The following is a 15,703-nucleotide window of genomic DNA, read 5'->3' as shown; positions in this document are numbered from 1 at the left end:
GGTGTGCCATCTTAACGATTTTTGCAATGTTTGAGCTCTTTTCTGTGGGCATTGTGTCAATCCATCGCATTGAGGGTTTCCCTTAGACAAGGAAAACTCTGTGGATCAGAAAATATTTTTGGAGACTTTGACTCAATTACTTTGGACACATCATCAGGAAAGACCATTCACTATAAAAGGACATAGTGTTTGGTAAAGTGGAGGGTCAGCAAAGGTGAGAGAATCCCTCAGTGAGATGGATGAACACAGTGGCCACAACAATGGGCTCAAACATACTAATAATCATGAAGGTGGAGCAAGACTGGGCAACATTTTGTTCTGTTATACATAAGGTCACCGAGAGTAGGAGCTGACTCGACAGCAACTAACAACATTTCCATCTGCAGTTGGACAATCCCTCCTCCATTCCTCCAGTTTTCACTGGACTCAATAATTCTAGTCCCTCTGTTACCCATTTAGGCTTAATGTAATCATGATGCCCCACTGTGGCAATCTCTGAGTGCCTCAACATCCCTTGTCAGTTCTCTTGACTCTAAACCATCAGAGCTAGATTCAGTTACCTACCAGAACCCTGAGAACACACCAACATCCCTTTAAAGCGCCCTGGATGGAGTCCTTGGGTGGTGCAAACAGTTAAAGTGCTCAAACGCTAACTGAAAGGTTGGAGGTTCAAGCCTACCCATAGGCAACTGGGAAGAAAAGTCTGATGATCTACTTCCCCAAAATCATTCACTGACAGCTTCCTATGGAGCACAGTTCTACACTGACACCCACGGGGTGGCCATGACTCAGAATTGGCTCAATGGCAACTTGTGCTGGTCTCCTTGGGTAGAACCAGTCCTTGGTTTTGCTCACCTGAGTATGTTTAAAGGTCAGGAGGACAGGTTTGGACAGGGCAATTTTTTCCTTCGAGCCAATGGTGTCACTCATGACATGAGAGTTCAGTTTCACTTCCTGTAGTCCTCTTCTGTCACTAAAAAAGGATTCATTGAGAATATCCCCAAGAGCATGATAGGTGATCAATGCAACAGCACTGTGATCTGTGACCATAGAAGAGAAATTTTTTAGGGTTTCCGGTTTGGGGAGTGTCTTACCTGAGGGTCATGACAGTGAGCAAAGCCAGCAACTACTCAGCCATCATGGAGCAAAACCTGCTCCTTCTGTTCATTATCATCAAGACCTTGGGTGATAGACAGCACTGAGTGTGGCTCAATTAGCAGCTGCCCAGCCATTATCAAACTGAACCTGCCCCTTCCTCTCCATTGTCCTCAAGACCCTGAGTGCTGCATGTTGCTCAGTTCCTGCCTTGAGATAGTCAAAACCACTTTACTAGCCTAAAAATTATCCAAAGTAATCTAAGCCTCATTAAGGCCTAACTGAATGTTAAGATCTCCACCCAGGGCACGACTTATCTGCCATTTTATGTACATACTAAGGGGGGAATAAATGCCATTTTCTTAGTGCACTTATGTGCCATGATAACTTATGTAGTCCATGATGTTTGCATGTAGTTCCTTATGAAGGATGGTATAAGAGGATCTGCCTGTCTTTGTTCGGAAAGCTTGATTTGAGATATACACCTCCTTACTCCTTGCCTGCGGCCTTGCAGTAAAAGCTCTTCCTCTCTCCTCACCTTGGTGTGTTTTTATTAATGAGAAGCTGCACCAGGCCAGTCCAAGTTCCAGTAACAATGAGGCAAACCTAACATAGAGTTCAAATTGCCTTTCAAAATCCCTTAAATGGCCCATGTAATATCCTGCATGTGGTTTTGGGTGCAGTGTTTGCATTATTTAATACATATATCCCTCATGCGTCTGTCAGTTTGTCGTACTGTGGGGGCTTGTGTGTTGCTGTGATGCTGGAAGCTATGCCACCGGTATTCACCTACCAGCAGGGTCACCCATGGAGGACAGGTTTCAGCTGAGCTTCCAGACTAAGACAGACTAGGAAGAAGGACCTGGCAGTCTACTTCTGAAAAGGATTAGCCAGTGAAAACCTTATGAATATCAGCAGAACATTGGCTGACATTGTGCTGGAAGATGAGCTCCCCAGGTTGGAATGCACTCAAAAGATGACTGGGGAAGAGCTGCCGCCTCAAAGTAGAGTCGACCTTCATGATGTGGATGGAGTAAAGCTTTCGGGACCGTCATTTGCTGATGTGGCATGACTCAAAATGAGAAGAAACAGCTGCAAACATCCATTAATAATCAGAACCTGGAATGTACAAAGTATGAATCTAGGAAAACTGGAAATTGTCAAAAATGAAATGGAATGCATAAACATCAATATCCTAGGCATTAGTGAGCTGAAATGGACTGGTATTGGTCATTTTGAATCAGACAATCATATACTCTACTATGCTGGGAATGACAACTCAAAGAGGAATGGTGTTGCATTCATCGTCAAAAAAAATGTTTCAAGATCTATCCTGAAGTACAACGCTGTCAGTGATAGGATAAAATCCATATGCCTACAAGGAAGACCAGTTAATACGACTATTATTCAAATTTACGCACCAACCTCTAGGGCCAAAGGTGAAGAAATAGATTTTTATCAGCTGCTGCAGTCTGAAATTAATTGAACATGCAATCAAGACGCATTGATAATTACTGGCGATTGGAATATGATAGTTTGAAACAAAGAAGAAGGACCAGTAGTTGGAAAATATGGCCTTGGTGATAGGAACAATGCCGGAGATGGAATGATAGAATTTTGCAAGACCAACGACTTCCTCATTGCAAATACCTTCTTTCACCAACATAAACGGCAACTATACACTTGGACCTCCCCAGACGGAACACACAGAAATCAAATTGACTACATCTGTCCTATATAGGGTCACTATGAGTTGGAATTTACTCAACAGGACTGGGTTTGGGGTGGAAAGAGATGATGGAAAAGCTCAATATCATCAGTCAGGACAAGGCCAGGGGCTGACTGTGGAACAGACCATCAATCGCTCATATGCAAGTTCAAACTGAAACTGAAGAAAATCAGAGCAAGTCCATGAGAGCCAAAATATGACCTTGAGTATATCCCACCTGAATTTAGAGACCATCTGAAAAATAGATTTGATGCATTGAACACTAGTGACCGAAGACCAGAGGAGTTGTGGAATGACATCAAGGACATCATCCATGAAGAAAGCAAGAGGTCACTGAAAAGACATGAAAGAAAGAAAAGATCAAGATGGATGTCAGAGGAGACTCTGAAACCTGCTCTTCAGCGTCAAGCAGCTAAAGCAAAAGGAAGAATTGATGAAGTAAAAGAACTGAACAGAAGATTTCAAAGGGCGCCTCAAGAAGACAAAGTAAAGTATTATAATGACATGTACAAAGAGCTGGAGATGGAAAACCAAAAGGGAAGAACACGCTATGCGTTTCTCAAGCTGAAAGAACTGAAGAAAAAATTCAAGCCTCGAGTTGCAATACTGAAGCATTCCATGGGGAAAATATTAGACGACACAGGAAGCATCAAAAGAAGATGAAAGGAATACACAGAGTCATTATACCAAAAAGAATTAGTCGATGTTCAACTGTTTCAAGAGGTGGCATATGATCAGGAACCGAGGGTACTGAAGGAAGAAGTCCAAGCTGCTCTGAAGGCATTGGTGAAAAACAAGGCTCCAGGAATTGATGGAATATCAATCGAGATGTTTCAACAAACAGATGCAGTGCTGGAGGTGCTCACTCGTCTATGCCAAGAAATACGGAAGACAGCTTCCTGGCCAACTGACTGGAAGAGATCCATATTTATGCCTATTCCCAAAAAAGGTGATCCAACTGAATGTGGAAATTATAGAAGAATATCATTAATATCATATGCAAGCAAAATTTTGCTGAAGATCATTCAAAAACGGCTACAGCAGTATATCGACAGGGAACTGAAAGAAATTCAGGCTGGTTTCAGAAGAGGACGTGGAACCAGGGATATCATTGCTGATGTCAGATGGATCCTGGCTGAAAGCAGAGAATACCAGAAGGATGTTTACCTGTGTTTTATTGACTATGCAAAGATATTTGACTGTGTGGATCATAATAAATTATGGATAAGATTGAGAAGAATGGGAATTCCAGAACACTTAATTGTGCTCATGAGGAAACTTTACAGAGATCAAAAGGCAGTTGTTCGGACAGATCAAGGGGATACTGATTGGTTTAAAGTCATGAAAGGTGTTTGTCAGAGTTGTATTCTTTCACCATACCTATTTAATCTGTATGCTGAACAAATAATTTGAGAAGCTGGACTATATGAAGAAGAACGGGGCATTAGGATTGGAGGAAGACTCATTAACGACCTGCATTATGCAGATGCCACAACCTTGCTTCCTGAAAGTGAAAAGGACTTGAAACACTTAGTAATGAAGTTCAAAGACCACAGCCTTCAGTATGGATTACACCTCAACATAAAGAAAATGAAAATCCTCACAACTGCACCAGTGAGCAACATCATGATAAAGGGAGAAAAGATTGAAGTTGTCAAGGATTTCATTTTACTTGGATCCACAATCAACAGCCATGGAAGCAGCAGTCAAGTAATCAAAAGATGCATTGCTTTGGGCAAATGTGCTTCAAAGGACCTCTTCAAAGTTTTGAGGAGCAAAGACATCACCCTGAAGACTAAGATGCGCCTGACCCAAGCCATGGCATTTTCAATCACATCATATGCATGTGGGAGCTGGACAATGAATAAGGAAGACAGAAGAAGAGTTGACGCCTTTGAATTCTGGTGTTTGGGAAGAATATTGAATATACCATGGACTGTCAAAAGAACGAACAAATCTGTCTTGGACGAAGTGAGGCCAGAATGCTCCTTAGAGGCATGGGTGGTGAAACTGTGTCTTATATACTTTGGATACGTTGTCAGGAGGGATCAAGACCCTCAACGAGGTGGATTGACACAGTGGCTGCAACAATGAACTCAAGCATAATGATTGTAAGGATGGCTCAGGACCGGGCAGTGTTTCGTTCTGTTGTGCAAAGGGTCGCTATGAGTCGGAACCGACTCGACGGCACCCAGCAACAACCACCACAATACATATATGATGCACTACACATTATAAGACGTTTCTATGCAAAACATGTAAATCAAGGTGCTGTGAGAATATCTGTGAATGCTTAAATATCAGAGTCATGAGGCAAAGAGGGGCACGTGAAGCTCAGATGGGATGAGGAAACCGCACATTCCCATCTTCCATCTTTAGTTCATGCTGGGGATCTAACTGAGTGGAAAGATATGCAGGGTAGCCCATTCCGCTTAATTTGTTTTTTCTCTCTCTCTCAGTTTCTCTCCCTCTCCCTTTCAGCCCTCCCTTTGGCTTGCTAACCCTCTCTCCCTTTTTCTCTCGGACTTCCTATAACTCTATCCCTGTCTCTATAACCCCCACTTCCTTTCTCTCATCTCCAGCCCTTTGGTGCTCTAACCTTCTTTCCTTCTTTCTCTATGGCCCTTACTTCCTGTCTCTTTCTCTCTCAAGACTGTACAGCTTGAAAATCGAAAAATATTTTACTATCTGGCTCTTTATAGAAAAAGTATATAAGCCAGTAGGATAGAAGAAAACCAAATGACGACAAAACAATTCTCAGAAGACTCAGTTGTAAAGAGAAATGAAGTCCTGATGCATGCCGCAACATGGAGGAACCTTGAAAACATCATCCTGAGAGAAGTAAGTCCCTCACAGAAAGACAAGTTCTGGAAAATACCACTTACATGACATAAGCAAATACATAGAAACCAAAGATTATTAGCTGTTACCAGGGCTGAAAGGGAGGGGAACAGGAGGAGTTCTTACTTAGCTGGCACTAAGCTGCTGTTATTGTTGGTGGAATGATTTGGAAAAGGATATAGAGAGAATGGGTGCACAACTTGAAGTATGTAACTAATGTCACTGAATTGTACATGTAGAAATTGTTGAGATGGCATATGTTTCTTATGTAGATTTTCACCAGAATAAAAAAAAAAATTTTTTTTTTTTTTTAAGATACAGAACATATAGAAAAAGTTTTAAAATAAGCACTCGGGATAAAAAGATAACAATGTTCAGATATCTTCTGAATCTGGAGAAAATTTTTAAAAAAGATATTAATAAGTGATAGCAGCCCTTATTATTATGTAAAAGCCGTAACAGCCTGAAAAGCTTCTAATGCTATAGAGGAGCAGGTAAAAATCATTTGTATTTCTGGAATAAAAACCAGAATTATTATTTCAACAACAACAACAAAAAGAACCTTCTCAAGGGAAAAGGTGTTCAAAGCAATGATCATCTACCCCTGGTGAGTGTTGAGTGGTTGCCTTTTTAAACAGTCGGAGGAAACAGGAAATGTATCCACCTCTCCCTTTTAAAAAAGTGTGTCAAGGGATCCCTGTTTGACCTTGGTATGAGTCCCAAAGTACACACTCCTTATGAGAGTCCAACTTCATCTCTAACATTGCCTCGTCAGTGGCCAAGGCAGAGCTTTCATTTCCATCATATAGAACCTCCCTACTTTGGAAACTTTTAGGGTATCTGTTCTGGATTGAACGGTGTCCTCCCAATGCGTGTGTGGGGCCCTGGTAGCACGGTGGTTAAGCATTCAGCTGCTAACTTAAAGATCGGTGTTTCAAACTCAACAGCTGCTCCTTGGAAATCCTATGGGCCGGTCCTACCCTGTCCTATAGGGTTGCTTGAATCAGAATCCATTCAAGGCAATGGGCTTGGTTTAATATATGTGTAGTAAACGCTAACCCTATACTTGTGGTTTTAATCCCATTTGGGAATAGATTTATTTTGTTATATTACTGAGACAGTAGTAGTGTAGGGTGTGTTTTAGTCAATATCTTTTGAGATATAGAAGAGATTAAACAAGTAAGTGAGGAAGCAGAGATGGGGAAGAGAGATGCCACACCACATGAGATCACATAGGAACCAAGAAACAAAACTCAAAAGAAACAAGGACCTTCCCCCAGAGTCATCAGAGAGAGAGATCCTGAATTCAGACTTCTAGCCTCCTAAACTGTGAGAAAATTAATTTCTCTTTCTTAAAGCCAGCCACTCATGGTATTTCTGTTGTAGAATCACTAGATAACTAAGACAATTCCCACCCCTTGTCCCAGTCACCTGGAAATGAGACAGAGTGCCTAGAGTTTGAGGTCAAGAGAATCCACCTTAAACACAGTGCGTCTTGTGGTTTCTGTGAAAGCATGGGCGCAGTCAATATCCACTGTGTTATTTCCAGCTTCCAAAATTGTTTTCTTGCTTGTCTCATCACACATCTTAGTTTCATAGACTGTAAACATAAAGAAAGTGATCCTGCTTTGGTTGCTTCTCACTCCTAAGACTCGTTGAAGAACTCTCTTTTTGGGAAGACCCAGTTTTTGTAATTTCATCTCGTGTGTGCTCCAAAGTTAAGGTAGGCCGAATGGCACTCTCCTCCCCCAACACACATCTTTGGCTGCTGAGTATGAAGTGGTCAAAATGACCTAGCAACACACACTGGTGACACAACCTAAGAAGGGAAGTGATGGTCATGCTTCCCAGAGCTGGCATGAAAGTGGGCAAGGTAAATCTTTACCACAGGAAACATAAAGGGAAGAAAAAATTTAAGAATGTACTTTGGAGTGCCCAGTAAGGAGAGAATTTAATTTTTTTGAAGCAACCATTTAAAGGTTTTCCAAGGAATAGTCAACTGGGAATAGATCATCTGTATTTCGGGGGGATCTCTTGAGTAAATTCTCAGCCATATAAGCATAAGACCTGACAAAAGATCACCCTCATAAAAGTTTTTGGTACACAGATTTTTGTCTCTGGAGAAGTGAGAAAATTTGTCCAGGGGCTATAACAGAGACTATTCATTGGCCCCATATGCATTCACCTCTTCTTTCTTTTGGAATTGTTTGTACTGCCAAGTCGACTGGCTCATAGCGAACCTATACGACAATGTACAACTGTCCCATAGGGTTTCAAAGGAGTGAATGGTAGATTGAAACTGCCGACTTTTTGGTCAGCAGCCTGAGCTCTTAACCAGTTCACCACCAGGGCTCCAAATTTAAGCTAAGCTCAAGTCATTTCCCAGCCTTCTTTGCACCTAGATGGAGCCATGTAATTATTTGCAGGCTAACAGAAGGGTGATCAGAAGTGGTGTGTGCTAAAGAGAATGGGCAGGCCTTCTGCTCCTCCTCTTTCCCCTTCCCAATGGCTGGTTAGGGGATGTGAAACTAGAGTCACCATCTTGAAATACAGACACAAGTTGGACATTGAGGATGGCATGTCTTGGAGGGGCCATGGAACTGTCACATCAGTCATTGACTCCTTATGTTCAAATTGGTAAAAAAAAATTAATTTCTTTCTTTTTGAGCCGTAGTTATTTTGGCCTTTGATGCACCACCAGATCCTGTATCCTAATACAGAAACTAAAATCAGGTGGAACATTCATCAACACAGAACATAAAGCAAACCTCAATAAATTCAAAAGCACTGAAATTTTAGAATATGCTTTTACACCACAGCGGAATTAAATAAGAAATCATTAACAACAACAACAAAAAAGGTAACTAGAAAAGCTTCAAATATTTGGTAATTAAATAAAACTCTTCTAAATAACCCATAAAGATTCCTGAAGGCACAGAGGTTAAGTGCTCACTGCAAAGTGAAGACTGGCAGTTGAAACCCACCTAACAGCTCTGTAGGAGAAAGACCTGGGGATTTGCTCCTATGAAGATTACAGCCAAGAAAACCCTATGGGCCAGTTCTCCTCTGTCACATGTGGTCACTATAAGTCAGAACTGACTCAGTGTCATCCAGCAACAACAACAAATAACCCGTGAGACAAAGGATAAACCACAAATAAAAATTTTAAATATTTCAACTGAATGATAATGAAATCCCAACAGAAGAAAATATGCAGAATGCAGCCAAAGCAGTGCTCAGAGGGAAAGGTATAGTTCTAATTTATACCTTAATTTATATCTCGAATGCACATGCTACAAAAAGGGAAACGTTTTGAAATCAAGGATCTACTGTACTAAGAAGCTAGAAAACAAAAAGCAAATTACAACTGAAGAAAGTAGAAGAAAGGAAATAATAAAGATGAGAGCAGAAATCAATGTAAAATGAAAGCTAAGGATAGAAAAAAAAAATCAACAAAACCAAAAGATGGTTCTCTGAAATGCTAGACAGATACCAGGGCTAAGGAGATTCCTAAAAAGGAAGAGAACTAGATTTATCTCAACATTCCATTTTGCGGTTTAAAATTGTTAGAACCACTTGGGTGGATGAGGATGGTCCTCACTCAGGTTTCCTGGAATGAAGGGACCCCAGGGACCCCAGTGGAGGAAACGGGAAGGGCCAGTTATGTGCACCAGGTTTAGATTGTCTAGTAGCATATGTAACTGAGCCTACGGGATCTTTCTGATCCAGCCACAGGAGCATGGTGGGTATGTTCCTAAGTACTTTCCACCATACCAAGGGGATGTGGAAAGAGGAAGATAACTGGTTTATTCCCTTGGGTTTGTATTTTTAAAGTAGAGCCCTACTTGTGTAGAATGTCCATGTGGAAAATCTTTAATGCTTCGATCTAAAAGATTTCTTCATTCTTAGAACTCGACTATACCAGGAACCGTATCCCTTCATGAGGGCCATTTAAGGAGTTTCTTACCTATATCAAGCACAGGATCCTCATACTTTCCTGGAGAAATGAAAGTCTGATTCCATATACTTAATTCCACCTTCTGAATTAGTTGGGTAGCCACTTTTGCAATGTCCTTTTTGGTCCCATTGTTCCATGTATTTTTCTTTAAAAGAAATAAAGCTAATTAGATAGAACCTTACTGAAACTTAAGAAAGTGAGAACATGGGTAAGTGTGGTTGGGCGTTCCCATCAGATATTGCTATGGATCACAAGGACTCCGTCTTATTGTGCATGGGTTCACCATGAGACGGTGGTAGACTAGATGGCAGCTAACAACAACAACAACAAATTCTGGTTTCTCATTTATCCCTCACAGCCCTGTGAGGGGTATACCATTGCTGCATCTTATTTATGAGACCATGAAGGTTTAGAGGTTGAGATCTCTGGGATCTACAAGGAGTGCATTATGGAGAAAGACAAGGGACGGGAGGTGGTAGGGGGTGAGGTTCTAGTTATTTGATGCAGGTCTTTGAGAACAGCTGAAGTATTTTAACCCTATTCCAGGGTTTCTCAGTCTTGATACTATTAACATTTGGAACTGGATAATTCTTAGTTGTAGGGGGTGCTACTGTGTACCTTGTAAGATGTTGAGCAGCATCCCTGGTCTCTACCTGCTAGATACCAAGAGTGCACACATACACAAACACACACCAGTGATGACAGCCAAAAACGTCTGCAGACATTGCCAAATGCCCCCTGGGGTGGAGGACAAATTTAGCCCCAAATGAGAACTGCTCTATCCTGAAAGTCATAGGGACCCATGGTAGTGTCTGAGCAGGAGAATGACATTTTAAGACTGACCATCTCTATCCAAGTCTGGGCTGTATCCTCACTTTTACAAACATCCACCAGTGGCTAAGTCTTCATACCTTTGTGTTCTGGAGAATAAAAATAGCCATTAGAATAGAATATGGGAGAGAACATGTCACTGGTCATATCCCTTCTTCCAATTACTCTTGAGTTAGATCTTTCTTTGTTGCTTCCACCAGCACCACTAGCAGTTGCCATCAAGTTGACCCTGACTCATGGTGACCCCATGGGCTCTATAGGGTTTTCAATGCCCAAGTTTTTGGAAGTAGATAACCAGAACTGTCTTCTGAGATGCCTCTTCGTAGATTTGAATCTTCACCCTTCTGGTGAGCAGCCAAATGTGTTAACGCTTTGCACCACCCAAGGGCTCCAATGCTTTCACAGCCCATTCTAATTCCCCTCTAAAAATAAAAAAGAAAGAAAACAATTGCTGTCAAGTCAATTCCAACTTTTGGTGGCCCCATGTGACAGAGCAGGACTGCTCCGTAGGGTTTTCTTGGCTCTAATCGTAACAGAAGTAGATCACCAGGCATTTCTCCCATGGCAGTGCTGAGAGGGTTCGAACCTCCAGTCTTTAGGATAGTAGTTAAGTGAAAACCACTTGCGCCATCCAAGGATCTTAATTTTCTTCTGAGTCCAAAAGGTCTCCTAAAGTAGAATTTGCAAACGGATTTAGGATGAAGCCTTCGGTTCAAGAACTCAGTCAACAATATTTATTGAGTGCCTACTAACAGCCAGCCATGATGCTAGGCCTTGTGAACATCGGTTAGTAAGAGGGACAAACCTTGTGGAGGTGGGAGTCCACAATTAAATTAATTTGTCATTACATCCTGCTGTAAAACAATTAGCATAGTATGCTTATGAAATACCTCAAGGTGGAGGGGTGAAGGTACAGTTGGCAAAAAAATATAGTAGAACTTGAGCATTATTTGCATAAAAACACAGTAATTAAATGATTGCAGTGGTACAACATGTGTCGTATCTAGCGCTGCCAAACAGAAATCCCACAAGCATTTGGCTTTAACAAACAAAAATTTATTCTCTCATAGCCTTGGAGGTTAGAAGTATGAATTCAGGGCACCAGCTCCAGGGGAAGGCTTTCTCTCTCTGTTGACTCTTGGGGAAGGTCCTTGTCAATCTTTCCCTGGCTCTAGGAACTTCTCAGCAAAGTGACCCCAGGTCCAAAGGGTACACTCTTCTTTCTTGGTGATATGAGGTCCCTCTCTCCCTGCTAGCTTCTCTTTCCTTTTATTTCTTAAGATAAAAGGTGACACAGGCCACACCACAGGGAAATTCCCCGTATATTGGATCAAGGCTGTGACCTCAGTAAGAGCATTGCATCCCACCCTAATCCTTTTTCAACATAACCTAATCTTGCCTCATTAACCACAGGCAGATATTGGGATTTACAACACATAGGAAAATCACATCAGATCATAAAATAAAGGACAATCACACAATATGAAATATGGGCATCATATTTTGGGGGGAACACAATTCAATCCATGACAACATGCTTTTAAAAAATAGGGTGGAGTGATTTGGGAGTAACTAGCAGAGGACCAATCCTCTCCAAGTTTTCTTTCCCAGCATAGTAGACTATATGATTGTCTGATTCAAAATGGCCAATACCAGTCCATTTCAGCTCACTACTGCCTAGGATATCAATGTCTATGGCATGTTCTGTTTCACTTTTGATGATTTTCAATTTTCCTAGATTCATATTTCATACAACTTGGAGAGGAATGGTGTTGCGTTCATCTTCCAAAAGAACATTTCACGATCTATCCTGAAGTACAACACTGTCAGTGATAGGATAATATCTATAGGCCTACAAGGAAGACCAGTGAATATGACTATTTTTCAGATTTCTGCACCAACCACTAAGGCCAAAGATGAAGAAATAGAAGATTTTTATCAGCTGCTGCAGTCTGAAATAGACCAAACATGCAATCTGGATACATTGATAATGACTGGTGATTGGAATACGAAAGTTGGAAACAAAGACGAAGGATCAGTAAGTAGTTGGAAAATATGGCCTTGGTGATAGAAACAATGCCGGAGATCAAATGATAGAATTTTGCAAGACTAAGACTTCTTCATTGCAAGTTCCTTCTTTCACCAAAGTAAAAGACAACAATACACATGGACCTCACCAGACGGAACGCACAGGAATCAAATTGCCTACATCTGTGGAAAGAGATGATGGAAAAGCTCAATATCATCAGTCAGAACAAGGCCAGGGGCTGACTGTGGAAGAGACCATCAATTACTCATATGCAAGTTCAAGCTGAAACTGAAGAAAATCAGAGCAAGTCCATGACAGGCAAAATATGACCTGACCAAAGGCCAGACAAGTTGTGGAATGACATCCAGGACATCATACATGAAGAAAGCGAGAGATCATTGAAAAGACAGGAAAGAAAAAGACCAAGATGGATGTCAGAGGAGACTCTGAAACTTGCTCACGAATGTCGAGCAGCTAAAGCAAAAGGGAAAAATGATGAAGTAAAAGAAGTGAGCAGAAGATTTCAAAGGGCGGCTCGAGACAAAGTAAAGTGTTATTTATGACATGTGCAAAGACCTGGAGATAGAAAACCAAAAGGGAATAACGTGCTAGGCATTTCTCAAGCTGAAAGAACTGAGGAAAAATTCAAGCCTTGAGTTAAAATAGTGAAAGATTCTATGGGGAAAATGTTAATTGATGCAGGAAGCCTCAAATGAAGATAGAAGGCATACACAGAGTCATTATACCAAAAAGAATTAGTCGATGTTCAACCATTTCAAGAGGTGGCATACGATCAGGAACCGATGCTACTGAAGGAAGAAGTACAAGCTGCACTGAAGACACTGGCAAAAAACAAGGCTCCAGAAATTGACGGAATATCAGTTCAGATGTTTCAACAAATGAATGCAGCGCCATATACGCTCACTAGTCTATGTCAAGAAATATGGATGACAATTTGCTGGTCAACTGACTGGAAGAAATCCTTATTAATGCTATTCCCAAGAAAGGTGATCCAACTGAATGGGAAAATTATAGAACAATATCACTAATATCACACACAAGCAAAATTTTGCTGAAGGTCATTCAAAAGCGGCTGTGGCAGTATATTGACAGGGAACTGCCAGAAAGTCAGGCTGGTTGCAGAAGAGGATGTGGAACCAGGGATATCATTGCTGATGTCAGATGGATCCTGGCTGAAAGCAGAGAATACCAGAAGGATGTTCACCTATGGTTTATTGACTATGCAAAGGCATTCAACTCTGTGGATCATAACAAATAATGGATAAGATTGAGAAGAATGGGAATTGCAGAAGACTTAATTGTGCTCATGAGGAAACTTTACATAGATCAAGAGGCAGTTGTTCAGAGAGAACGAGAGGATACTAATTGGTTTAAAGTCAGGAAAGCTGTGCGTCAAGATTGTATCCTTTCACCACACCTATTCAATCTGTATGCTAAGCAAATAATCTGAGAGGCTGGACTATATGAAAAAGAATGAGGCATCAGGATTGGAGGAAGACTCATTAAGAATCTGCATTATGAAGATGACACAACCTTGCTTACTGGAAGTGAAGAGGACTTGAAGCACTTACTAATGAAGATCAGAGACCACAGCCTTCAGTATGGATTGTACCTCAACAAAAAGAAAACAAGAATCCTCACAACTGAACCAATAAGCAAGATCATGATAAATGGAGAAAAGGTTGAAGTTGTCAAGGATTTCATTTTACTTGGATCCACAATCAACAGCCTTGGAAGCAGCAGTCAAGAAATTAAATGATCCATTGCACTGGGAAAATCTGCTGCAACGGATCTCTTTAAAGTGTTGAAAAGCAGAGATGTCACCTTGAAGACTAAGATGTGCCGGACCCAAGCCATGGTATTTTCAATCACATCATAGGCATGTGAAAGCTGGACAATGAATAAGGAAAACTAAAGAAGAATTGACGCCTTTGAATTGTGGCACTGGCAAAGAATATTGAATATACCATGGACTGCCAAAAGAACACACAAATCCGCCTTGGAAGAAATGCAACCAGAATGCTCCTTAGGAGCAAGGATGGCGAGACTGCATCTTTCATACTTTGGACATGTTCTCAGGAGGGATCAGTCTCTGGAGAAGGACATCATGCTTGGCAAATTACCGAGTCAGCGGAAAAGAGGAAGACCCTTGATGAGGTGTATTGACACAGTGGCTGCAACAACAATGACTCAATGGTACCTAACAACAACAGCAGAGGACACCAACACATTAGGGGTTTAGATAATCCTTCTGTAGGAATGGGTGTTAACGTAGATAGTAATATAGAAGGAGAAATAATGCTTAAGTTGTCTACACATCAGAGCACATAAATTGCCTCCATATGTGCTACCTCATTTATGCGAACCCAGAAGGTTCTAGAACATATTTGTGTTACATAATGGAGAATATTTATTGTGCCTTCCTTGGTGCCTAGAACTGCGCTAAGCATCTTAGCTGCATCCATAATCATTGAAAGAGTCCTGATGGTATAGTGGTTAAACTCTCTGCTGGTAACTGAAAAGTCAGCAGGTGATTTCAACCCACCTGCGGCTCCACGGGGGATAAGACTTGGTGTTAGGCTCCTATAAAGATTGATGTTGTTGTTGTTATGTGCCATCCTGTAGGTTCTGACTCATAGTGACCCTATGCACAACAGAACGAAACACTGCCTGGTCTTGCACCATCCGCACAGTCATTGCTATGCTTGGGCTTATAGTTTCAGCCACTGTGTCGATTCATCTCTTTGCTGCACTGAAGACATTGGTGAAAAAGAAGCCTCCAGGAATTGACAGAATGCAAATTGAGATGTTTTAACAAACAGATGCAGCGCTGGGAGTGCTACTAGTTTATGCCAAAAAATTTGCAAGACGGCTAGCTGGCCAGCCAACTGGAAGAGATCCATATTTGTGCCTATTCCAAAGAAAGGTGATCCAACAAAATTTGGAAATAATCAAACGATATCATGAATATTTCACACAAATAAAATTTTGCTGAAGATCATTCAAAAGGGATTGCAGTAGTACTTCTACAGGGAACTGCCAGAAATTCAAGCTGGATTCAGAAGACGATGTGCAATGAGGGATATCATTGCTGAACTCAAAGGATCTTGGCTGAAACCAGAGAACACCAGAAAGATGTTTACCTATGTTTTATTCACTGTGCAAAGGCATTTGACTATGTGGATCATAACAAATTGTG

Source organism: Loxodonta africana, chromosome 3 (genome assembly GCF_030014295.1).
Source record: "Loxodonta africana isolate mLoxAfr1 chromosome 3, mLoxAfr1.hap2, whole genome shotgun sequence".
NCBI classification, from domain to species: domain Eukaryota; kingdom Metazoa; phylum Chordata; class Mammalia; order Proboscidea; family Elephantidae; genus Loxodonta; species Loxodonta africana.
Note: the sequence above shows the minus strand (reverse complement) of the source record.